We start from the raw sequence: 26,814 nt of genomic DNA on the forward strand, positions 1-26,814 counted from the left end.
AATAGTATAAAAAGTTGGCAAAAAATATATGAAAGTTGTATAATATTGGCATGGAACAATCAAAAATTATAGATACGACGGAGACGTATCACCGGGCGGGAATCGCGCACGGGATGGGGGAGGGGTTTCTGATGGGCCAAGAAGGTGAGAAGCCAACATGGGATCGGTCCGGACGGGGAAATATCATGTGCTCCCATACTCACTAGTTTCATGCATATGACACTAGTCTATGTACTACTCCCTCCTTTCCGGTTTATAGGGCTTATCTCAAAATCTTAGTTTTTTCATTTTATAAGGATCAATTTGGTTGTTCCCCATCAAAAGTTTAGATTTCAAGGTGCATTAAATAATAGCATGCAAGTATTAAGAGAAAATTGACCAATGCATGTACTTTATGCATGCATGCATTGCAATTAATACAATGGTAAACATAAATTTTTGAGGAAAACAAGAGCATTAATTGGGTGCTTTTGCAAATTACAAAAAGTATTCCACCACTCATCATCTACCTTGGTTGGTGAGATTTTCGAATTGAGCCCTATAAACCAGAAAGGAGGGAGCCCTATAAACCGGAAAGCAGGGAGTAGTACAGTAATGTTATGATGGCTTCATTGATTAGCTTGTAGACTCATCTTGTCTTGGGAAACGCTATGTGACAGTAACATATTATGTTACCACTTCTCGTCGTTCTGCAAGTTGACAGGACACATCAAAGTTATTTAGTACGTACTCTCTCCAAAAAGGGCTGACCATGTCCATGGCTACCATCCTGTGCTCGGTCATTGAGTACATGCACTATTCATGTGCCATCGAGGAGGAAAAATATTGCATAACACTAGGTGCCATCGTAGTGCACGACTCACTTATGCACCGCTTATGTCCATTTTCTTGCATGACACGTGCACCTTGATGCTAGAATTTCCGCGTGTTGGCAAAAGGAAGAACAAAGCTCACGTCAAAAAAGAAAGAGTGGAAGAACATAGATTCCCGACGACCGAGAAGGAGCAAGGAACCTCGTGGTGGAGCGTATGCACTCATAATGTTTTATATTATTCAGCGATATAAAATCAACCAATCATCTCCACAGTAGATCGGAAGAGTACGAAACACGACAGCCCAGTGTAGTTACATTATACTACATGGCTAACCCATGCTATCACCATATTTCTTGGCCTCCATGCGACACCTAGCACTAGTAATCCACCAGCCCGTATCGCTTCTCGCTCCTCGTCTCTCTCAAAGTGCGGCGGGCTGGCATTTTTGCCGTCTATTGAGGTCGGTTAACTCATCACATGTTAGCGACTCTTGGGTGGGATAGTTTTTTTGGTGGGTTTGGGGAAACTTGCTCCAATTTAACCCTCATGTTTGGATACTTTAGTGCTATTTGAGCCCCAACTAGCTCAAACTAACTCTAACCCATGGATCCAAACAGGTCCAAAGTTAGTCTCGCAAAACGCATTAAGCCCTATATACGTGGACAGACGGAGTACATGATACTAGCAAACGCTCACCAGTAGTAGTAGTTCATTGGTTGGTTTCGATTTTTGATTCAGTTGTTGTGTTGCTACCGTCCAATATTTGCGTGTGGTTGTTTCTAGAATAAAAAGGAGGTACTACTACTTATGTTACTCCCACTATGGCTAGCCTAAGGTTAGTAGGTGACCTTGCGCTTGGCTCTTCGCCTCTTCCGGAAGTCGAACAATAATGGTGGTACTACAGTAGTACTTCTGGCAATCTGACACCAAATGAACTGCTGCACGTCCACCGCTTGTAAGCAAAAGTTTCTCCTCGTACTGCGAGCCACCACGCACGCGTTGGCGAGGGAGAAGGCGTAGTAAGTAAGCCTCTCGTCGTTCTGCGAGTTGACGGGACACATCAAAGTTATTTAGTACGTACTCTATCCAAAAAGGGCTGACCATGTCATGGCTACCATCCCGTTCTCCGTCGTTGAGTACATGCACTATTCACGTGCCATCGAGGAGAAAAATATTGCGTAATAGGAGTAGGTGCCATCGAAGTGCACGACTCACTTACGCACTGCTTATCTGATTATCTCCATTTTCTTGCATGACACGTGCATCTTGAAGCTAGATGTCTCGTGTGTTGGCAAAAAGTATGAACAAAGCTCACGTAAAAAAAGAGTGGAAGAACATAGATTCCCGACGACCGAGAAAGAGCAAGGAACCTCGCAGTGGAGCGTCTGCAAGAAACCTTGCGCGTTTCCCCCTGTTTTGCCGCCTACCCACCTATAAACAAATAAAAGAACATGAACTCTTCGCTAACCACTAGAGACAATACATCAGGATGCTAAGTTGAAGATATTGTATTAGTTTATATTGATAACCATGCAAGAAGCCACGCATGTACAAGACGCATGCAGCCACACATGTACACATGCCAACACACTAACTCATGCCGATCCAACTCATGCACATACGCGCATAGCATCGAGCACACAACACATGCATGCACACACACTCGGCCGCAGAATGCACGTGAATAACACATGCATGCGCACACACTCGGCTGCATGGAGGCGTGCGCCATCTGCGGTGACCTCCGGTTCATCGTGCTACGGCAAAGCTCGCACACAACGGCGCCTACGCATCTCTTGCAGCACCTCTTTGTCGTTGTTGCTCACCGACTAGCCGAAGACGAAGACGACCACAGCCTCGGCCTTAGAGCTAGCACCAATGGAAAAGCACGCACGCTGCACGCACACGAGCACGTATGGAGTGCCCACAACATGGTGCGTCCCCAGTCGCCTCTACTCCTTCTGGGCACTTTGTCTATGAAGGCAGCTGCATGCCTAATGATGATGTGGGTGAGATCTTCTATGACTCAGATGATGACGAGGAAAATTATGGGGGGGGGGGGTGTATCCAACAGTGTTCCTTGGCTCGCACCTCTTGCATCACGGTGGTCGAGCTTGGAGTCATTCATCTGGTACATGTGGCATCTCAGATCTGGACACAAGGTGACGTACACCGTCAAGATCCACGGTCAAGGGGGTCAGGGCGGACGCGACCTCTCACTGTGTCCGCCATATGATGCAGCGCGCCAGCCCAGGGCGCCGCCCGCTGCACTCCCAGCTGTACCCGCCTCCTAGCCGCATTCAAAAACCTACATTTAAACCCGCGTGGAATGCGAGAAACCAACTCCGGACACACATGTCCGTTCAGGAGCAGGACACCGGCCAACCTCCTCCTTCCACCATTTTGTCCACTCTTTCGGCGGCATCCAACGAGCAGGAAGAGCAGTTCTCCGACATAAAAGCTGTCTGGGTGGCCCGCGGAGCCCGGCAGCTCGCTTCTCCACCTACCTCGCCTAGCCCGTCGGAGGCAGTTGCTGCACTAAGCCAACGTGTGGTTCCGCAGCTGGCCTCTCCAATACAACTCGAGGAAGAGTGCCGACTTGCTCCACACCGGCTTGTCGGGGAGCATGGCGGCACGGGCATCGTCGCTGCCCTCGACGCCGCCGCGTCGTACAACGCCTCCAGTGTCTGCAACTGCGCCATCCGCCGTTGTTGCGCGCGTAGCCGCGACATGCAGGCAGAGAAAGAAGCCGCCGCGGATGTGGACGAGGTGATGCGGCTACGCGGATGTGGACGAGGTGATGGGCAGCACGTCCCCGCCCGCCGCCATCATCGAGGAGAAGTAGAACACGGGAGGCCGCCGCCAATTGTATCCCATGAAGGCCACCGCTGAGGCGACGCCGGTGTCTTGCTCGATTCTTCTTCTGCTGGATGCTGGAGGAGGACAGAGAGATCGGGCGGCGACCATTTAGATTAGGTATTTTAATTCTACCAGGCTGGTTGTAATGGGAGTATTATAGGTAGTATCATGCATGCCAACTACTCCCTCCGTTCTTAAATATAGGAGTATTATAAGAGCATGGTTAATAGTGTAGCCAGCTGATGGCTACATGACATTGCCACGTCATCTATAGCCAACCTTGTAGCCTTCAAGTATAATACTCCCTCCATCTATGTGTGTAAGTCATCTTACGAAAACCAAATAATCCCAAAACACTTAGGCGCGGTGCATTAACTTCTATCTCGTTTCTTGTTTCTTGACATATCAACCAATAAGAGATGTGGGTGTGCATGCTTTTAATGACTTGAGACTACCAAACATGACATGCAGTGGTTAGTTCATTGCATGCAATGCTATTAATTAGCAAATAAACATTAAGTTCTCTCGTTTTCCCCTCCTCCTTGGTCACGGTGCACAACCTAAGATACAAAGATGTGCTATTTCATCAATACAGGGCCCACCTTCCACTCTCACATACTACCTCCGTCCTGGTTTATAGGTCACCTTTGTAGTTCGTGCCAAATTTTGACCAAATATTTAGCTAACAAAATGTTAATGCATGTCAACAAAAATTATATCGTTGGATTCGTATTTCAACATAGTTTTCAATGATATAATTTTTGGTAACATGCACGAACGTTTTGTTAGTTCAATCTATAGTCAAAATTTGACACAATATACAATGGGGACCAATAAACCAAGACGGAGGAATCGATGCCACGTCAATGTACCCACTAGAAACAAGTTATACTTGTTCGGTTCAACCGCCTCCCTAGGTGTTTGGAGAGGAATTGGCCAGCGTGAGGCGGTTCTATAGGTGGGCAGGCAGCTTAAAACAAGGGAAAACACGCGAACCAGCTAAGACAAGGGAGGGAAGCTTCTACATTCGCAGGGGACGTGGCATTGGATATTGGGCGGCAACATGCGGTCATCCCGGTATGCCATAAAGGATACGAAGAGGCATCCTATATCAGCAAGGACCAACTTCCCTACTGATAGCTCATCTAACAAAACTCCCAAGTTAACTGTGCTGAGGCTGGTGTAGTCATGAGATGGGTGACCAGATGGGAAGTGGACTCGATGTTAACTAGAGGGATGGGTTACTGCAAAGGTTTATTATAAACCTTTGCAGTGACCCATCCGTCTATTTAATATCGAGGTCTTTGTTTTGTAATTTTTGACATTTTTTGTTTTTTGAACACATGTTAATCGAAGGTTTTTTGAACATAATGCATCCAAGACATATATGCTTATGTGGCATGGAGTTAATGAGGAGAGAGGTGTTTGTAGTAACATAATATGTTACCGTAACATAACGCACGCCAACGCAAAATGAGTCTACAACATAATAAATGAAGGCTTGCATGACACTACATTTATGTTACTACCCACTATGATGATAGTAACATAAACTAGTAACATGCATATGTTACTCCCTCCTTTCTGGTTTATAGGGCTTATCTCAACTTTTTTGTTTTTCCGATTTAAAGGGCTCAATTCCATCTTCTATTGAGATTCCAAGGCGCATTAAATATTTGCATGCAATAATTAAAAGGAACTCGCCAATGCATGGAACTTTCCTACTCATCCAGTGGGCAAGCATACATGCACTACAATTAGTCCAAATGAATGCATCATTTTAATTTGGGTAGCTTTGTAAAGTATGAGATACATTCCTCCACTCACCAAGTGCCTTGGTTGATGAGATTTCAGATTTTGAGCCTTATAAACCGGAAAGGAGGGAGTACTAGTCTAAATTACTGCCCACTATGACTACATTTATGTTACTACCCAGCATGGTTAATAATATAGCCAACTGATGGCTACAAGGAACCGCCATGTCATCTACATCCATCATCTATATGCACTCATGCAATAGTGTGGGCTATAAGGTTGGCTATTAGTACATTAGTACTCTACTTTTTTCCATCTTCTCTCTATCTCTTTCTTGACATTTATTGCATTTACCTAGGAATGCATATATAGCTAGGCTCTTGCATGAGAGCTCACTCCCCTTACTTTTTCACATCTCTCTCTCCCGCAAATATAATAGTGGGCTTATAGCCCGCTTACATGGCTTTTTTTGCCTATGTGGAGGAATGAGTGATGAAAAAGTAAGACTAGCCACAATGGGTAGTAACTTAGAGTACTACCTCTATAGTGGGGAGTATGTGTGGTGTCATGCAACACTTCATTTATTAGGTTGTAGATTCGACTCGTCTTGGTATGTGTGATGTTACAGTAACTAGCTATGTTACCACATGCTTCTCTTTTCTCATTAATTAATCGCCACATCATCTGTTTTTCCTTGACATGTGTGATGTTACCATCTATGTTACTCCCACTGTGGGTAGTCTATAAGGGGAGTGGGCTCTCATGCAAGAGCCTAGCTATATGCGGATTCCTAGACAAATAGAATAAATGTTGCGAGCCACCGTGCACGCATTGGAGAGGGAGAAGCCGTAGTAAGCAAGCTTCTCGTCGTTCTGTGTGTTGCCGCGTGTTGGCAAAAGGATGAACAAAGCTCACGTAAAAAAAGAGTGGAAGAACATAGATTCCGGACAACTGAGAAGGAGCAAGGAACCTCGTGGTGGAGCATCTTCACTCATAATATTTTATATTATTCAGCGATATAAAATCAACCAATCATCTCCACAGTAGACTGGAAGAGTACAAAACACGGCAGCCCAGTGTAGTTACATCATCATACTACATGGCTAACACAAGCTATCACCGTATTTCTTGGCCTATGTGCGACACCTAGCTCTAGTAATCCAGCAGCCCGTATCGCTTCTCGCTCTTCGTCCGTCTCAAAGTGCGGCGGGCTGGCGTTTTTGCCGTCTATTGAGGTCGGTTAACTCATCACATGTTAGCGACATGCCAAGAGCATTCTAAAAAAATTACTGTACTCTATTGTTATGCCAAGAAGAGGAAGCGCTTTAACCGACGGACCAAACGAGACAGGCGTGCCATGCCGTGAGTGGGTCCAGTATCTCGTTTTGAACTTGTTTGGTGTAGTAGTAACACTTGGTTTTGACTATTGATAAGATTCTATATAGGGCCTAATGTATTCTTCGAGGATGCCTTTGAATATTGATAAGATTTTATATAATTTGAAAATTATATCATTTGAAGATCCTTTCACATTCTGTTTTCAAAAAGAAAAAAGGTCCTTTCACGTACGAATTTGACTGTATGCTTTGAGCAACTTGCATGTCCTATACTGCTCCTGTTTGGATACTCTAACTTAGCTAGAGGTTAGACTAACTCATGACTAACCCTCAACTAACTGTAGCCAAAGAGGTGTTTCGGTGACAGGGTTAGATTGACAATAAATGCACTTGATGGAGGAAGAAAAGTGATTTTTCAGTGGGCCCAATGAGAACTATCTCCAATTAGGAGGTACTAGTACTTACTGTGGGAAAGGTGAAGTGATGGTTGCTTCATCCGAGCAACTTATTACTTTGGGAATATGGGAGTACCAGCGGATTGAAGGAACAGAGAAATGATGGTTGCTTCGTCCGACCAACTTACTATGGCGAAGGTGGGGCTCTGTGATTTGACTGCTCACTAGTCATTACTACTGCGACGCAACGACCGGGGTGAATCTTTCCCTGCAGTTGTGCACTCAATATTGCTGCACGGCAGGTGGAGCCGGATGAAGGATGTCCCACATGTCGGCGAAACGAAGTTGAATTATTTCTGGCATTGCTACCAATCCTTCAAGATTTGTTTATATGTACACATAATTTTAATGAAATTGTACTGTGATGCTATGAAGGTTTCAACTTTGGTTCCCGCGGGAAAAAAGAGGTTTCAACTTAGGATTCATGTGTCCTCTTGCCTCAAGATTATCTTGTTACAACATTCCATCAAATACAAATGAAACTACCATGGCTGCTAATGCATCTCAATGGTTCGCAGATCAGCGCCAAAATTCACATCACAATTGAAGACAAAGTTGTGAGAAGGTGTACAAATAAAGAAAAATATATAATTGATCGATGTTGTTCGTAGGTATGGCTCCATTTCCTAGGCATAGTGTTCATTGCTTGGTAGCTAGTTTCACCCAGATCTGTAGCCAAAAAAGAGGTGTACGCAGGACACCACAATCCGAAAATTTTATGCAGCTCCACTAAAATCGAGCTGACCATCCCTGTTTGCAAAGATATCCAGTCAGTGAGATTACAATAATAGTGGAACTAGATGATGAAACATAACACACACAAATAGAAGCCGATCACCTCTGCGATCTCTCTTTAGGACTAACTACTTGTTGGAGAAGATTAGGCACCGAGTTGGTGAGGAGGATAGCAAAACCAATCTCCCTTTTTGCAGTCCCACAGAAATGTAAAAACGTTGCCCGCGAGAGGTGGGCCTGGCCCTGGTCGGCGTCCGCGGTTACTTCAAAATAACATGCTTAACGAGTTCTTGGTATTTGATCTGAATCTGGCCATTTGGTCTATACGCACTAACCAACTACGCGGGAACAGTTATGGGCACTCGGCGTCGTGGTATCAGCCGAAGCCTTCGTGACGTCAGCGACTGAGTGGCGCGCGCCGGATTGGACTGGAACGCCTGCTAGGCTAGGTCTGCTTCCGGCCGCGCTCGCAACGTGCAGGTGTGCAATGGGTGATGGGCCCAAACCCCTGCGCCATAGGATTTAGACTGGCGTGCTGACCTCTCTGTTGTGCCTAGGTGTGGCTGCGACGTGTTGATCTTCTGAGGCCGGGCATGACCCAGGAAAGTGTGTCCGGCCAAATGGGATCGAGCGTGTTGGGTTATGTGGTGCACCCCTGCAGGGAAGTTTATCTATTCGAATGACGACCCGGAGTTGTACCTTGACCTTATGACAACTAGAACCGGATACTTAATAAAACACACCCTTCCAAGTGCCAGATATAACCCGGTGATCGCTCTCTAACAGGGCGACGAGGAGGGGATCGCCGGGTAGGATTATGCTATGTGATGCTACTTGGAGGACTTCAATCTACTCTCTTCTACATGCTGCAAGATGGAGGCTGCCAGAAGCGTAGTCTTCGACAGGATTAGCTATCCCCCTCTTATTCTGGCATTCTGCAGTTCAGTCCACTGATATGGCCCTTTACACATATACCCATGCATATGTAGTGTAGCTCCTTGCTTGCGAGTACTTTGGATGAGTACTCACGGTTGCTTTTCTCCCTCTTTTCCCCCTTTCCTTTCTACCTGGTTGTCGCAACCAGATGCTGGAGTCCAGGAGCCAGACGCCACCGTCGACGATGACTCCTACTACACTGGAGGTGCCTACTACTACGTGTAGCCCGCTGACGACGACCAGGAGTAGTTAGGAGGATCCCAGGCAGGAGGCATGCGCCTCTTTCGATCTGTATCCCAGTTTGTGCTAGCCTTCTTAAGGCAAACTTGTTTAACTTATGTCTGTACTCAGATATTGTTGCTTCCGCTAACTCGTCTATGATCGAGCACTTGTATTTGAGCCCTCGAGGCCCCTGGCTTGTATTATGCTGCTTGTATGACTTATTTATGTTGTAGAGTTGTGTTGTGATATCTTCCCGTGAGTCCCTGATCTTGATCGTACACATTTGCGTGTATGATTAGTGTACGATTGAATCGGGGGCATCACACGCCACCAAAGAGGTTGTACACTCATCGCATCGCACCTTCTCCTTAACTCGACTTCCCGGTGCCGGCGGTGCTCCATCCCGCACCCCATGGAGCGGCTACCTCAAAGCCGGCATCGCGGGCGACATCTCCACGGCGGCTCTCCCCCAGTGCGAGGCCCCTTCGGCGGCGGCGTCCATACCAGCCAGATCTGCTGCTGCTGCTCCGGCTCTCGCTCGCTCATGCTACTGCTGCTGCTCCGGCTCTCGCTCGCTCGCGCTGCTGCTGCTACTCCGGCTCTCGCTCGCTTGCACTGCCGCTGCTGCTCTCCCCCTTGCTCGTGCTGCTGCTCTGCTCTGATTTAGCTACACTTCAGTTGACTGAATCGACTATTGGGTCAGTCGATTTTCAGGGGTTGGGGGGGCTCACCAGAGTGAAGGAAGAACCACCCGCAGCGGGGAGGGGGGATTGCCGGAGAGGTACCCCGCTATCTATCTTAGGGTTCTGGGTGGGGGCGGTGCTTGCCAGCGGTGGGGGGCGCGGTGGTGGGGCGGTGGTGTGGGGATCACCGGAGAAAAAGCTTGGCACGGGGGGGGGGGGCTAGAGGGCTGGCCGGGGCGGCGGCGGCCGCGGTGGGGAATTGTTTCGGGGCGGCGAGCCGGCGGTGGACCGACGGTGGGGAGTTGTTTCGGGGCAGCGAGGCGGCGGCAGACCGGCGGTAGGGAGTTGTTTCGGGGCGGCGAGGCGGCGCGGGGTTCGACCGGTGGTGGCTGGCGGCTCAGGGGGGTGCAGGTTGAAGATGACCTGCAGGCCCGCCCTAAACTATCCCATGTGAAGTGCCCTCTGCTACCATTGCGTTCAGTTTCGACAGTAACATTCAGATTCCACTGTAAATTTCAGTTTCGACAGTTAAGTTTAGAGTCAACCGTTTTTACCTCATCTGTTGTAGTCAGGTGGTTTTTGGTGATGTAAATTTTACATCTATCACTTTTTGGTAATGCATTTTACATCATCTATTGGAGATGCTATTAGAATCCCACTTGAGATTAACGATGTATGTCTTGTGCTACTTCAGCTTTGACGTCTTACGGCTCACCGTAGTTGCTCCAACGACGGAACGATCCATCACAATAGAGCAGTGCCCTGGACGCCGTCAACAGATTCCTTAGATCTTCCTCCACACCTCCGACAGCCACCTCTGCCTCAACTTCTTCAGTGACCAACCCAATGATGCTGAGGTCGACACGGCTACGGCAAAGAGGTTGTACACTTGTCGCATCACTTATTACTCTACATTCATGTCGATCCATTAGGGTTATTTTGGTTCAACGAAAAAACATAGCAATAGGAAATTTTCCTATGGCACTCTACTATTCAATTATTCATGCATTTTGTTGAAAGGAATGGAGCAAAACGTCCACCTGGACCTACTTTTCAAAATCCTATGCATGAAAACAAGACCAAGTGCATTAGTGGCAGAATAACATTCTAACTGTACACGCTTTCATATGGTTTCACTTTATTTTGGCCATGTTTCTTTGCATTCCTCTGCTCTTCCAATTCATGTGAACCAAACACCCAAGTTGACAGAAATCCTGTGTTGACAAATGCTCTGTTTACCATGTGCATTCCTATCCCATTCCGGTGTTTTTCCTATCCCTGCGTTTTTAGAATCATGCAAGACAAATGAGCCCTTACAGAATTACTTCAATTACAGGTAGGTGTCGAAGGAAACTTTGTGTGGTTTGTCCTGCACCTGCCGCGACGTCGTCCACCTCACCTGAGCTGCTCCATCGACAGAAGCATCGACCAAACCAGACATCACGACTCCTGACCATCTTTCGCCGCCTCAGATCTCCTTCCCTGCCACCGGCACCCACCGCAACGGCATCACCATCATCGATTCAACAGATGAACCTGAGGAGTACACGGGTCCACAAGAGAGGTCGCACTCTTTTGTTTCTGCTTATGTTATGCATTGCTTAAAATTACCTGCTACTTAATCGTCCTGTTCACCTCTTAGACTCCAAGTCAGGTCCAAATTAATGTTCAAACTTGAGTTCTAAATTAGTTGTGGGGCACATATCGAGGCAGCAATGAATAGTATCTCTGTCTAATATCTGGTTCACCTAGGGTATGCCTATGTTGTTCATCTTGGGTGGGAAACAAATAGTAAAGCAATCATCATCTGTATTTTTATTAAATTAAAGCAATCATCAGCCTGCTATCATTATTTTTGGATCCATCCACTGGTTGTTACCATCACTCTAGATTTATGCATCTCTCCTTACATAATCTCACCATATTTTTTTGTATGCATGTCAGATATTGTACACAGTCATGCTGAACATGTAGAGAAAAAGAGAAGAGTTTTGCGCGGCAATACAATGTCATGCAGACATTGCTCCATGGTGGGTTCAATGGCAAACCCTCCCCCCTCTCTAGATTGTAATCCACAGGAAGATATCTGTTTTGAGGCGGATTCAGACGCAGCTGACCACTCCTATTTACCCCCAAGGTGTTTGCTCTACCTTGGCATGATGACGTTAGTCATATCATGCATATGTTGCCTTGCAGTGCCTACTTTTGACATCATATATGTCATCTGCTTAGTTTAGACATGTTCTGTAATGCCACCTGTTTAGTTTCTATATCATATATGGGAATCATGCAGTCTCGTGTCTTTTAGCCAGCCATAATATATGTGAAATGTGCAATGCCATCTTGTTTAACCAGGCATCATATATTTGAATGATATCTTTCCCATCCTTTTCTTCATTAGATTTCCATTTGTCGATAATGTTTGTACATTAAACTACTCTTCCTATGAATCAGCCAGTTGGGTGGGAGATGGAAAAATATGGAGTGAAAACAAGGCCTTCAGAGCAGACAGTGCTACATGTCGAAGCAGGTCTCTTGTTGGGTCCCAATAGCTCCTCAGAGATGAATTCAGAGACAGATGACCAGTCCTATTCCCCCACCGAGGTATATGCTCTAACTTGGTACGGTTATACTGCTCATATCATGCATATGGTGTCTTGCATTGCATAGTTTAGACATCATATACACAATATTCAACACCATGTTCTTAGTTCGGACATCATATATGTGAATGCCCTTTGTTTAGCATATAAATCACATATGTGAATTAAATCATGCGATCATGATTACTTAGATAACATGTATGTGAATTATGTCATGCGATCCTGTTTAGTTATTCATCATATCTTTGAATTATGTTATGCCATACTATCCAGTTTAGATAGACATCATATATGTGAATTATGTCATGCAATCCGTTTAAGTTAAACAATATACATGTCAACTATTTCATGCCCTCTTTTTTCCACACTATCTATTGCATCTGTCTCTCATACAATGTCTGTACATTCAACTATGTTTCCTGTTTATCAGCCATTTGAATTGGAGCGGGTGATGCCAGTATCTAGCGAAGTAAAAACACGGTCTTCAAATAAAATAGTGCTACCTCTTGGTGGAGATAGCACCCCGGTTTTACATGCATGAGAACCAGCCCTACCACACATACCCCAGACTCTCGCAGATTGCACCCCTACTGCAATGGACAGAGAACCGGCTTCACCCAATCTAACCCCAACCCCAGCAGACATTAACCCAGTTCCTGTTGACACAGCACCATCTCCACCACAGAGCTCCCAAACAAGAGCAGTTAGTAAGGAAGCTCCAGTGCCCAAAGGGCCAGTACTACCAGGCGAACCCCAACTCCACCAGTTAGTATGCCTATTCCTGTGGAGGAAGCACAACCAGCCAGTCGTAGTTTAGCATCCATCGCATTTGATGTTGTTAAATCCTATGTGCGTATCTTCCCATCTTGGAAATATTATACTGAAGATGAAGGAAAATGCCAGTTGCAGGTGTTTGTCCAGGAGTTATGTGTAAGTAATGTTATTCATGGAAATTACTTTGCTTTGTCCCATACATTCTATCTCCATGATGGTTATAATACAACAAATTTTCCCATTTTTCTCTATAGAGAAGGACCGATTTGGAAACTCATGATGAGGTAACCTGTGGTAATACTTCTGCTATCTTCAAGAATGCTTGGTGGCAGTATCGGAATTACCTGAAGAAAACGTACTTCACTGGCAAAGAAACTCATCAAATTCCCTTATGTTCTCCTGAGACACATTTACTGGATGATGACTGGGAACGCCTTGTTCTGTACTAGTACCGAACCAAGAATGTGGTAAGGTCTATGAGCTCATTTTCTATTTTTAAGTACTATATTCTTGCGCCTTACTGTACTCTGTTCATGTAGAACAAGTGCTTAAACCTGAAGGACAACTGTTCTAACTTAAGATTCCATTGCTATCGTGCATACTGCTTTGCTCTTGTATCACTGTATTTACTCATACAAACTTATTTTTGAATTGAAGGATCCAATCGAAACTCCAATGGCACAGCAGGTATGTTCACACATGTTTCTTTAACAGGTTTGATCTTATCAATAGCTCTGTTGATTTCAATTTCAATTGTGTATACAGTTGACTTCTCATATCATGCATATTACTAGCATCACAATAGAGCCAATAGTGTTGTTGTACATCTAGACCCGTGGTACGCATCTGAAATCTTGTTGTGTCATGTAGTTTCCCACGTTTTGTATTCTTCCACTGCTGCTTTGTCTTAAACTGATATGATTTGAACCGTGTCTCTATTTTGATTTGGCAAGACAATGCAGTGACCATAGGACATAGATATATGTTTGTTTGATGCTTTTATTATGTACTAGTTGGCAATAGAAGACTTGGTAGTTTAATCATGTCCACCTTACTAATGAACTGGTTCACCGAAATGAGTTTCATATACTAGTACATGCTAAACATGTTATGTGTCTACTTGTTTCTTCTTTTAGAAAGCTGACAGAATATTGGGGAAGAGTGCCTTATTAAGCAATGGTAAAGGAAGTAATGCAGATAAGGTTCAGGATAGTGAGACCTCCTTGTTGGTCTCCAAAAAAGCAGATAAAACAGCTAAGGAAGACTATCTTGAAGGCAGTGAGACAACCCCAAAGTCCTGTCTTGCTTTAGTGTTCGAGTTACTAGCCACTACCGCTTGCACAATCTATACAAACTCACTATCTAAATCAGTTCGGTTTCTTGAGTCTCAACTACAAGCTGAAAGACATCGATCAGCTGTTCTGCGACAAGAAGCGGAAGGACTGCAGAAGTCCCTGGAGCATTCAGATGCATACTTTCTGGTGCAGCAACAAGCATTGGAGGATTTTAGCGCCAAATAGGACAAAGCTAATAAGATTGCTAAGCTTATTGCCAGCATGGTGGATACCCAGGATAACGTTTCTTGAGCTCTTCTGAAGTTGTTTCAGTTATGGACTTGTTTTGCTGCCGCATTTATTTGCAATCGTGGCCAATTTAGACGGCCAGTGTATGTAATATGCTGCTTTGTTCCCTATATTTGCACTGGTGGCGAACTTTGATGCCCAATGATGTAATATGTGTAATAGCCGTAATAGCCTAGCGTTAGTTCCTTGCTTATTTATTTCCTTATTGTCTTGTTTAGTTGTTTGCTTGTAGTCACTGTAGTTCTTTTTCCGCATTTTTCTAGTGGCCACAATAACCATGGCAACACACGGACTGTTGTGACCATGGTCGTGCTACCTGCGTAGTGACCATGGGCCTTCCACGGGCCATAGGATCCATGGGCCTTCTACGGGACGTAGGATCCATGGGCCTTCTACGGGCCGTAGGATCCATGGGCCTTCTACAGGCCGTCTCATCTATGGTTCTTCTACGGGCCGTCTCATCTATGGGCCTTCTACGGGTCGTATAATCGTTTCGCCAAACATGGTCCATACTATTCATGGACCAATGATGGACCGCAAAATGGGCCATAAACGGCCTAGAATGGAAATCGTCTGTTTTATGGCCCGACCATAATGGGCCGTTAATAGGCCGTAATTGATGACGCTACGAAAACAGCCCAACGTGCTAATGGGCCACAAGCAGGCCGACTATAAGCACGAGCTGAATTTGGCCCACAAGCTGAACATGCCAGTAACGGACCGTAAGTAATCGAATTCTGGAAATGAGCCCAAGAATAAATGGGCCCTTAGAAGGCCGAAAGTTAACACAGGTTGGAAATGGCCCAATGGAATAACGGGCCGTTAATGGGTATCAAGTGGTGCACTGTTCATTACGGGCCAGTTTCACCACGGGCCGTTAATGGTCCAAGAGTTACAAAGGGCCTCATATGGGCCGAAAGACATCATGGGCCATACATGGGCCAGAAGTTACAATGGGCTGGAATCATATTGGATGGCCCAGATGAAGTTACTAGGCTTAATTCCGATAGGACGTAACGGGCCGTGAGTTAGCAGGCCATAAATGGGCTATATACGAACATGACAATAACAGGCTTTCCGTGGGCTGGCCCGTTACCTTTTGACCGAGTCAAACGGGCTGGCCTTTTCACCGAAATGGGCCTCTGTCAGGCCGTGCCACGTGTCGACATATCATAGGCGCCTCCTATCCAGTGAGTGGATGACATCTGTCCCAGCGGTGAGCCAACACGTGTTTCCTCCGGCCAATGATGATTTTACACGTGGAAAATCCCCATTGGTCTGGGCTGTTAACGGGTTATCGGATCCAAAACCGGACCCGATAGCTTAACGGCGTTCCGTTACGGTGGATGCCATGTGTCGGTCACCCTTGACGAAAGCACTTCTGTGACGCGTGATTTATCGTCATGGAAGTGGACACTTCCGTGATGATAATTTTGGTAATGTCATGGAACACTTCTATGACAGCACAGGTATGACTATCTTGATTCTGTCATAAAATCGTCATGGATGTACATGCATGAAAGAAAATGTGACCTACTATGACAAACACGTATAATCACGGAAGTGTATTTTTTGTAGTGAAAGAACTACTCATGCATCATCGGAGAGGCACCAATGGACATGATGAACCCCACCATGATGGTGTCTAGATGGGATCTGGTGGTTCTAGAACTTGCGGCAGCTGGAATTGATTTTCGTCGACTCCCCTAGGGTTTCTGGAATATTGGGGTATTTATAGAGCAAAGAGGCGGTGCGGGAGGCCACCGAGGTGGGCACAACCCACCAGGGCGCGCCTGGGCCTCCAGGCGCGCCCTGGTGTCTTGTGCTCACCCCGGGCTCCCTCTTCGGTACTTCTTTGGCCTACTGGATGTCTTCTGGTCCAAAAAAATCCACAAAAAGTTTCGCTGCGTTTGGACTCCGTTTGGTATTGATTTCCTGCGATGTAAAAAACATGCAGAAAACAGCAATTAGCACTAGGCATTATGTCAATAGGTTAGTACCAAAAAATGATATAAAATGACTATAAAATGATTGTAAAACATCCAAGAATGATAATATAACAGCATGGAACAATCAAAAATTAGCCCGCTCCATTGTTCCGAAGAACGGAGTTTTAGTCACCTTGCCCATGAGGCATGGCTCGCAAGTATCAAATGATTCATAATCAAGTGATTCCAAAAGTCCATCTGCATGGAGTTTCTTCATGCGTTTTACACCAATATGACCTAAACGGCAGTGCCACAAATATGTTGTAGTATCATTATCAACTTTGCATCTTTTGGCATCAATATTATGAATATGTGTATCACCACAATCGAGATTCAACAAAAATATACCACTCTTCAAGGGTGCATGACAATAAAAGATATTAGTCATATAAATAGAACAACCATTATTCTCTGATTTAAATGAATAACCGTCTCGCACTAAACAAGATCCAGATATAATGTTCATGCTCAAAGCTGACACTAAATAACAATTGTTCAGGTCTAAAACTAATCCCAAATGTAGATGTAGAGGTAGCGTGCCGACGGCGATCACATCGACCTTGGAACCATTCCCGACGCGCATGGTCACCTCGTCCTTAGCCAATCTTCGTTTAATCCGTAGCCCCTGCTTCAAGTTACAAATATGAGTAACCGAACCAGTAGCAAATACCCAGGCGCTACTACGAGCATTAGTAAGGTACACATCAATAACATGTATATCAAATATACCTTTGTTCGCTTTGTCATCCTTCTTATCCGCCAAATACTTGGGGTAGTTCCGCTTCCAGTGACTAGTCCCTTTGCAGTAGAAGCACTCAGTTTCAGGCTTGGGTCCAGCTTTGGACTTCTTCCCGGGAGTGGAAACTTGCTTGCCATTCTTCTTGAAGTTCCCCTTCTTTCCCTTGCCCTTTTTCTTGAAACTAGTGGTCTTAGTAACCATCAACACTTGATGCTCCTTCTTGATTTCTACCTCCGAAGCTTTGAGCATTGCGAAGAGCTCAGGAATTGTCTTATCCATCCCTTGAATAGTATAGTTCATTACGAAGCCTTTGTAGCTTGGTGGCAGTGATTGAAGAACTCTGTCAATAACACTATCATCTGGAAGATTAACTCCTAGCTGAGTCAAGTGATTATGATACCCAAACATTTTCAGTATGTGTTCACTGACAGAACTATTCTCCTCCATCTTGCAGCTATAGAACTTGTTGGAGTCTTCATATCTCTCAACTCGGGCATTTGCTTGAAATATTAACTTCAATTCCTGGAACATCTCATATAGTCCATGACGTTTGAAACGTCTTTGAAGTCCTGATTCTAAGCCGTAAAGCATGGCACACTGAACTATCGAGTAGTCATCAGATCGAGCTTGCCAGACGTTCATAACATCAGCTTCTGCTCCTGCAACAGACCTTTCACCTAGCGGTGCATCAAGGACATAATTCTTCTGTGCAGCAATGATGATAATCCTCAAGTTACGGACCCAGTCCGTGTAGTTGCTACCATCATCTTTCAACTTAGCTTTCTCTAGGAACACACTAAAATTCAAGGGAATGGTAGCACGGGCCATTGATCTACAACATAGATATGCAAAAACTATCAGGACTAAGTTCATGATAAATTAAGTTCAATTAATCAAATTACTTAAGAACTCCCACTTAGATTGACATCCCTCAAGTCATCTAAATGATATGTGATCCAAATCCACTAAACCATGTCCGATCATCACGTGACATGGAGTAGTCATCAATGGTGAACATCTCTATGTTGATCATATCTACTATATGACTCACGTTTGACCTTTCGGTCTCCAGTGTTCCGAGGCCATGTCTTTACATGCCAGGCTCGTCAAGTTTAACACGAGTATTCCGCATGTGCAAAACTTTCTTGCACCCGTTGTATGTGAACGTAGAGTCTATCACACCCGATCATCACGTTGTATCTCAAAACGATGAACTGTCACAACGGTGCATACTCAGGGAGAACACTTATACCTTGAAATTTTAGTTAAGGGATCATCTTATAATGCTACCGCCGTACTAAGGAAAATAAGATGTATAATAGATAAACATCACATGCAATCAAAATATGTGACATGATATGGCCATCATCATCTTGTGCTTTTGATCTCCATCTCCAAAGCATCGTCATGATCTCCATTGTCACCGGCTCAACACCTTGATCTCCATCATAGTGCCGTGGTCGTCTCGCCAACTATTGCTTCTACAACTATCGCTAACGCATAGGGATAAGGTAAAGCAATTACATGGAGTTTCCATTTCATACAATAAAGAGACAACCATAAGGCTCCTGCTGGTTGCCGATAACTTTTACAAAACATGATCATCTCATACAACAACATATATCACATCATGTCTTGACCATATCACATCACAACATGCCCTCCAAAAACAAGTTAGACGTCCTCTACTTTGTTGTTGCAAGTTTTACGAGGCTGCTACGAGCTTCTAGCAAGAACCGTTCTTACCTACGCATCAAAACCACAACAGTGATTTATCAAGTTTGTTGTTTTAACCTTCAAAAAGGACCGACCCGCAGTCAAATTCAATTCAACTAAAGTAGGAGAAACAGACACCCGCCAGCCACATTTATGCAAAACTAGGTGCATGTCTGCTGGTGGAACCGGTCTCATGAATGTGGTCATGTAAGGTTGGTCTGGGCCGCTTCATCCAACAATACCGCCGAATCAGAATAAGACATTGGTGGTAAGAAATATGACGATCACCGCCCACAACTCTTTGTGTTCTACTCGTGCATATCATCTACGCATAGACCTGGCTCGGATGCCACTGTTGGGAAACATAGCATGCAATTTCAAAAAAAATCTTACGCTCACGCAAGATCTATCTAGGAGATGCATATCAACGAGAGGGGGAGAGTGTGTCTATGTACCCTCATAGACCAAAAGCGGAAGCGTTTGACAACGTGGTTGATGTAGTCAAACTTCTTCTAGCTTCGACCGATTAAGCACCGAATGTACGACACCTCTGAGTTCTGCACACGTTCAGCGCGATGACGTCCCTCGCCTTCTTGATCCAGCAAGGTGTCGAGGAAGTAGATGAGTTCCATCAGCACGACGGCGTCATGACGGTGATGGTGAAGTGATTCTCGCAGGGCTCCGCCTAAGCACCACAAAACTATGACTGGGGGTGTAAACTGTGGAGGGGAGCGCCGCACACGGCTAACGATTATTGTTGTATGTTCTAGGCGCCCCCTCCCCACGTATATATAATTGGGAGAGGAGAGGCAGCCATGGAGCGCCCCAAGTAGGAGGAATCATACTTGGGGTCCTCCCCAATTCGGCCTCCCCCCTTTCCTTATTTCCGGAGGGGGGAAAGGGAAGAGGAAGGAGAGAAGGAAAGGGGGGCCAAACCTCCTTTTTCCCTTCTCCAATTCGGCCTCCTTCCTTGGGGGGGCGACACCCCTTGTGGGCTGGTGTGCTCCCCTCCTATGGCCCATATGGCCCATATCTTTCCCCCGGGGGTTCCCGTAACCTCCGTGGTACTCCGATAAATACCCGATACTATCCGGAACACTTCTGGTGTCTGGATACTATCATCCTATATATCAATCTTTACTTATCGACCATTTCGAGACTCCTCGTCATGTCCGTGATCTCATCCGGGACTCTGAAGGACATTCGGTCACCAAATCACATAACTCATATTATAGTAAATCGTCATCGAACGTTAAGCGTGTGGACCCTACGGGTTCGAGAACTATGTAGACATGACCGAGACACCTCTCCGGTCAATAACCAATAGCGGAACCTTGATGCTCATATTGGCTCCTACATATTCTACGGAGATCTTTATCAGTTGAACCGTTATGACAAAATATGTTATTCCCTTTGTCATCAGTATGTTACTTGCTCGAGATTCGATCGTCGGTATCCACATACCTAGTTCAATCTCGTTACCGGCAAGTCTCATTACTCGTTCATAATACATCATCCTGCAACTAACTTATTAGTTACTTTTCTTGCATGGCTTATTATTATGTGCATTATAGAGAGGGCCCAGAGATACCTCTCCGATACTTGGAGTGACAATTCCTAATCTCGATCTATGCCAACCCAACAAACACGTTCGGAGATACCTGTAGCGCATCTTTATAATCACCCACTTACGTTGTGACGTTTGATAGCACACAAGGTATTCTTCCGGTATTTGGGAGTTGCATAATCTCATAGTCAAAGGAATATATATATGACATGAAGAAAGCAACAACAATAAAACTTAACGATCAATATGCTAAGCTAACGGATGGGTCTTGTCCATCACATCATTCTCCTAATGATGTGATCCTGTTATCAAATGACAACTCATGTCCATGGTTAGGAAACCTTAACCATCTTTGATCAACGAGCTAGTCAAGTAGAGGCTCACTAGGGACACAGTGTTTGTCTATGTATTCACACATGTATTTGGGTTTTCGATCAATACAATTCTAGCATGAATAATAAACATTTATCATGAATAAGGAAATATAAAATAACAACTTTATTATTGCCTCTAGGGCATATTTCCTTCAGCTGAAAGGATACAACAATATAGACCTATTTGCCTCCGTAATGTTAGTTTTAAAATATTCACAAAGGTTGCGACTATTAGGCTAAATTCGGTTGTTGAACATGTGGTTCGGCCTTCACAGACAACTTTTATGCAAGGCACGCACATCCTAGATGGAGTTGTTATCTTGCATGAAATAGTCCATGAATTACACCAGAAAAAGTCAAATGGGGTGGTACTCAAACTAGACTTTGAAAAGGCTTATGACAAAGTCAAGTGGCCCTTTCTTCAACAGACTCTCAGAATGAAAGGATTTTTGCAGAGTGGCGTGCTATGATCCATAGCTTCGTTTCTGGAGGTAGTGTTGCCATTAAGGTCAATGTTGACATTGGACACTATTTGCAAAACAAAGAAGGGGTTGCGACAAGGTGACTCGATATCGCCCATGCTATTGAATATAGTGGCAGATATGTAGCAGTCATGATTGAGCGTGCCAAGTCTGATGGCTAAATTGATGGGGTAGTTAATCATCTAGTTGATGGTGGTCTCTCTGTACTTCAATATGCCGATGATATGATTCTCCTCATAGATCATGACCTCGAGAAAATGAGAAATCTGAAACTGATTTTATCAGCATTCGAGCAACTCTCAGGTCTTAAGATCAATTTTCATAAAAGTGAATTGTTTTGCTTTGGCGAGGCTCAAGACGAGGCCCACCTGTATGCTGAACTGTTTGGATGCGGGTTGGGACAGTTTCTGATCACATATTTGGGGATACCTATACACTATCGAAGACTCACAAATACTGAATGGAAACACGTCGAGGAGAGACTACAAAAGAGACTTGACAGTTGGAAAGGTAAATTGTTGTCTCTGGGTGGAAGACTGGTCCTCATAAATTTAGTACTAAGTAATATGGTACTATATATTATTTCCTTCTTCCAGTTGCCGAAAGGAGTTTTACATCAATTGGATTACTTTTGATCAAGATTCTTTTGGCAAGGAGATAGCGAGAGAAAGAAATATCAACTGGCTAAATGGAGTGTGGTTTGCCGTCCCAAAGACCAAGGCGGGTTGGGCATTCATGACCTTGAGGTTAAGAATAGGGCCCTTCTCGGCAAATGGTTGTTTAAATTATTGATGGAAGATGGTGTATGGAAAACCCTCCTAAGGAGGAAATATGTGTGTTCCAAGGCGGTATCCTGAGTATACTGGAAGCCTGGGGATTCCCACTTTTGGGCGGGTCTAATGGCTATGAAGAAATATTTCTTCTACTATGGATCCTTCTTGATTAAGGATGGCTCGGAAATTAGATTCTGGGAGGACAAGTGGCTAGGAAATGCCACACTCCGGGAACAATATCCGGCTCTATACAACATTGTGCACCACAAGGGTGATACTATCGCCACTGTAATGGAATCATTTCCGCCAAATGTGACGTTCAGAAGAGATTTAATTGGACCCAGACTCCAATCATGGAACATCCTGCTACAGCGATTGTCCACGGTGCAATTTTCACATGGGTCTGATGTATTTCGATGGAACCTCCATGGGAATGGACATTTCTCAGTGGAGTCTATGTATAGAGCGTTAATCCAGTCTGATGTGCCAGTTGATAATAATAAGAGGGTCTTGAAGATGAAGATACCTCTTAAGAATAAAATATGTGCATGGTATCTTCATCGTGAAGTCATTGTTACTAAAGATAACCTTATTAAGAGGAATTGACATGGAAGTTCACAATGTGTCTTTCGTCACCATGATGAGACAGTAAAACATTTATTCTTCCAATGCAAATTGGCTCGTTCTATATGGTCAGTCATCCAAATAGCTTCTGGCTTGTATCCTCCCTGTAGTGTTGCTAATCTATTTGGCAACTGGTTACATGGGATAGATCACAGGTTTAGAACTCTTCTCAGGGTGGGAGTGCTTGCCATTATTTGGTCGTTTTGGCTATGTAAAAATGATAAGGTTTTTAACGATAAAAGTACTTGTCTGTTGCGGGTTATCTACAGATGTACCGAGACTCTTTGTTTATGGTCCTCTCTACAACGCGTGGAGAATTGAGACCTGTTTACGGAGGTGTGTACATGATTGGAGGCCACAGCAAGGGATATTTTTTACCCAACATGGGGGGCAGCATGATCTTAGGACTGGGTCCCCTCCACTTTAGGCATTATACGAACTCTACATGTTCCTTTGTATTTTACCTTTGGATGTGTGCATCTTTGTTATGCAGAGGCCGGGTGTAATACTTTTATAAGTAATAAAGCGCCCCCTTCAAAAAAATCATAATTCACAGGTACCAAAAAGTCGTTATTACTCAGAGGCATGGTCGTGAAACTCTCCTAAACTATGCAACCACTTTGTGTTCTTGGCCTAGAGTGTACATCCATTTTAATCTAATAAACAAGTTATATGATTAGTGAGTTGCGTCATTATTCCTTTAACTCAAAGTTGTTGCACTCTTTAGGCCAAGGACTCAAGAACTGATCAAATTTAGTTCATAAACTCGTTTATTCGATCAAATAAAGTGAGAACCGATTTGGGAGGAAAAAAACTGCCAACATGACTGTTGGCGATATAACCCCGAGGTGTGACCCGCCCAGGAGGGGCCGGGTTACACCGTTCGCGGCTCAATATGAAGAAGGCCCAAGTAGGTCCAAGAAGATGAAACATGAAGACTAATGGCGGCTTAAGAGGCGGGTCTGGTGGTGGCCCAAGACCCGGAGGTGTGAGCCGCCTGATGGTGACTTGCCTGGTAAGGCAAGGCGACTTAGAAACCGAGCTGGTCACATTGTGTGATCTGGCTTGGACTCTTGTAAGCCCCGGGGGCTCGACCTGCGTATATAAAGGCAAGACCCGGCGGCGGGTTGACTCAACAAACAATTGATCGATAGCTAGGTCAAGCGATTTCGCTCCCTTGTAATCGATACCCAAGCAATACAATTAGAAGCAGGACGTAGGCTTTTACCTCGTTGTGAGGGGCCGAACCAGGGTAAACCCTGTGTCCTTTGTCCTGTTCAACCCCTTCAAGCTAACCTATGTTGCGATGGATCCACACCTAAGTCCTTACACAAGGGCATCTGCCGTGACAAAACCATGACAGTTGGCGCCCACCATGGGGCCTGCGCATGGTGGTTTCGAGTTCTTGAAGGGCTCCTTCTCAGGGATCGAAGGGTACACCGTTGGCAGGATGACCAAGAACCGTGGTGGCAAGCTTTACATCGACGACGCTAGCTGGGGCCCTGAGGCCGACTCAATCGAGTACGGGTACCGGGTCCCCTTCGACGGAATCCATGTCTTCATCGGCAAGATCGGTGAATCTAAGCCTGAGCAGGACATTTGCACCGACATCGTCAAGCCGGCTCGGCGTGCGCAATCTGCCAGGGTTCAACCTCGCCAGAAGCGTGTTTTTGTCGGGTGTGTGCATGGCACGGATGAGGCGGAGAATTCCGTGTCTGGAGGAGAGACTCTCGTCTACTCAGGTGATAAGTCCTCGACCAGAGAAACCGAGTCAATCTGTCAGCTTCAAGACTGCGGGCTTGGGGGATATTCCGATGATGAAAGTATTCCGGACCCTTATGAGCCGCCGAGCAGGGCTGCTATTTTTATGGCTGGTACGCAACCGGTTCTAAACTCGTCAACGACTGCTGCTACGACATCCGGTTCAACTGCTGCCGCGACAGCCGGGGCGAGCGGCTCAGCTCGGCCGCCGGCTCAAGTTTTATTGGAGCTATTGGGCACTTTGATAGCTCTATCGGCCATGGAGGTGACTCCGATGAATCAAGCACAACATAATGCGGAAGTTGCGAAGGTGCGAGATGAGGTGGCCAAGGCCCCGGAGGATCTTAATGCAGAGAATGCCAGGATGGCAACGGAGCGAGCCCTGATAAAACTTTTCGTCTGAGGCTTTTCGCCTGAGGCTTTTCTCCTGAGTCTAGATCAGAATGCGTCCAATGTTGTTCTTTGAAGGAGGCACCAGGGCCGCCTGCGTTCGCAGTTTGAGGGACAGAATCTTTTTAACACACCTGGGGCAGGAACGAGTAACCCGCCCGGTGTAACCCGGGCTGCTGAGGCGCCAGGGACCGGGGCGGCGTCTCAACCTCGTTTGCCAAACCCGCATCGTATGGATCTGACCCTGCCTCAACGGGTCCAACACCCTCTGGCCATTATTCTAACCCGCTAGATAATATGATAGCAGCAGCTACGCGGCTGGCGGCTATCCCAATCGAAGGCGAGTCTCCAGCTGCAATAGAGACCCGGAACGTTGCGGAGCTTCTTCAGACGAATGTGGCACATCAGACGGCTTATTCATATAGTCGTGAGCGTGTTCATTCAACTCCTTGCCTAAGTCGAAGTTATAGCCGGCGTATTGAGTCGCCGGCAGTTTCCAGCAGCGAACGACGTCGTGACCTAACTCGCAATGATAACCCGCCCCATGGGCATAACCCGCCCCGTGATGATAATCTGCTGAACAATGCTCGGGCCCTTGTGGATCAGGCTAGAGCCCGTCGTGAGGCGCAATTGGCGGCTCAATTGGGGGCTCATCAGCAATTTCCAGTAAACCCTTTGGCATCCGTTGAAGCTAGGATGACTTCCAGGACAGTTGGTGTGCCATGTCTGGTACCGGCTCTATGCAATGAACGTCTTCCCAAGGATTTTAAGTGTCCATGTAAGGTGCCTAATTATACAGCTGATCTTCCCCCTGGGGTGTGGATTGAGAGCTATGAATTGGCTATGGAGATGCTGGATGTTAATGATGTTGTATGTGCCAAGTACTTCACGATGATGTTGGATGGACCGGCTCGAACCTGGTTGAAATGGTTACCCGCTAATTCCATTAGTTCATGGGCTGAGTTGAAAGCGCGCTTCGTTCAGAATTTTAAAGGAACGTGTAAGCAGCCTCTGACGATTATTGATTTGGACAACTGCGTGCAACGGGAGGATGAGTCGGCCCACCATTGGGTCCGCCGGGCCTCAGCTATTATCCATTCATTAGATAGCATCGCGGCGGGTTCAGCAGTTCTGGTCTTGGAGAAGAATTGTCATTTTACCCCTCTCAAGCAGAAGCTCGGGCGGCTTAAGCGTTATTGTAATGACATGGGTGAGCTGATGACGACTCTAATTAAGTATACCGATTCTGATAACACCAAGGACCTTGGATCTGATGATGAGATTTCCAATAAGGGTAAGAAGAGTGGCAATGGTAAAGGTCAACAACAGAATACAACAACAAACAATGGCAACAACCAAGGTAATGGTGGGAAACGCAGACACCCCGAAGGCAGGTCAGATCTTGTTGCTAACACCAACACTGGGTATAAGGGCTAGCGCCGCAACGATAATGGTAAACAGTCCTTTGGTGGGAAAATCTTTAATATTGAGGCAATGTCCAATGAGCCTTGCCCAAAGCACAGTTTGCCTGACAAGCCGGCAAGTCATGCTTGGAAGGATTGTTTCATCATGCGAGAGTATAGGAATTCCATCTTTAATCAGATTCATGGTAACAATCATGGGCCGCCCGGCGGGTCAGGATC

The sequence above is a fragment of the Triticum aestivum genome, chromosome 2D, assembly GCF_018294505.1.
Source record: "Triticum aestivum cultivar Chinese Spring chromosome 2D, IWGSC CS RefSeq v2.1, whole genome shotgun sequence".
Classification (NCBI taxonomy): Eukaryota; Viridiplantae; Streptophyta; class Magnoliopsida; order Poales; family Poaceae; genus Triticum; species Triticum aestivum.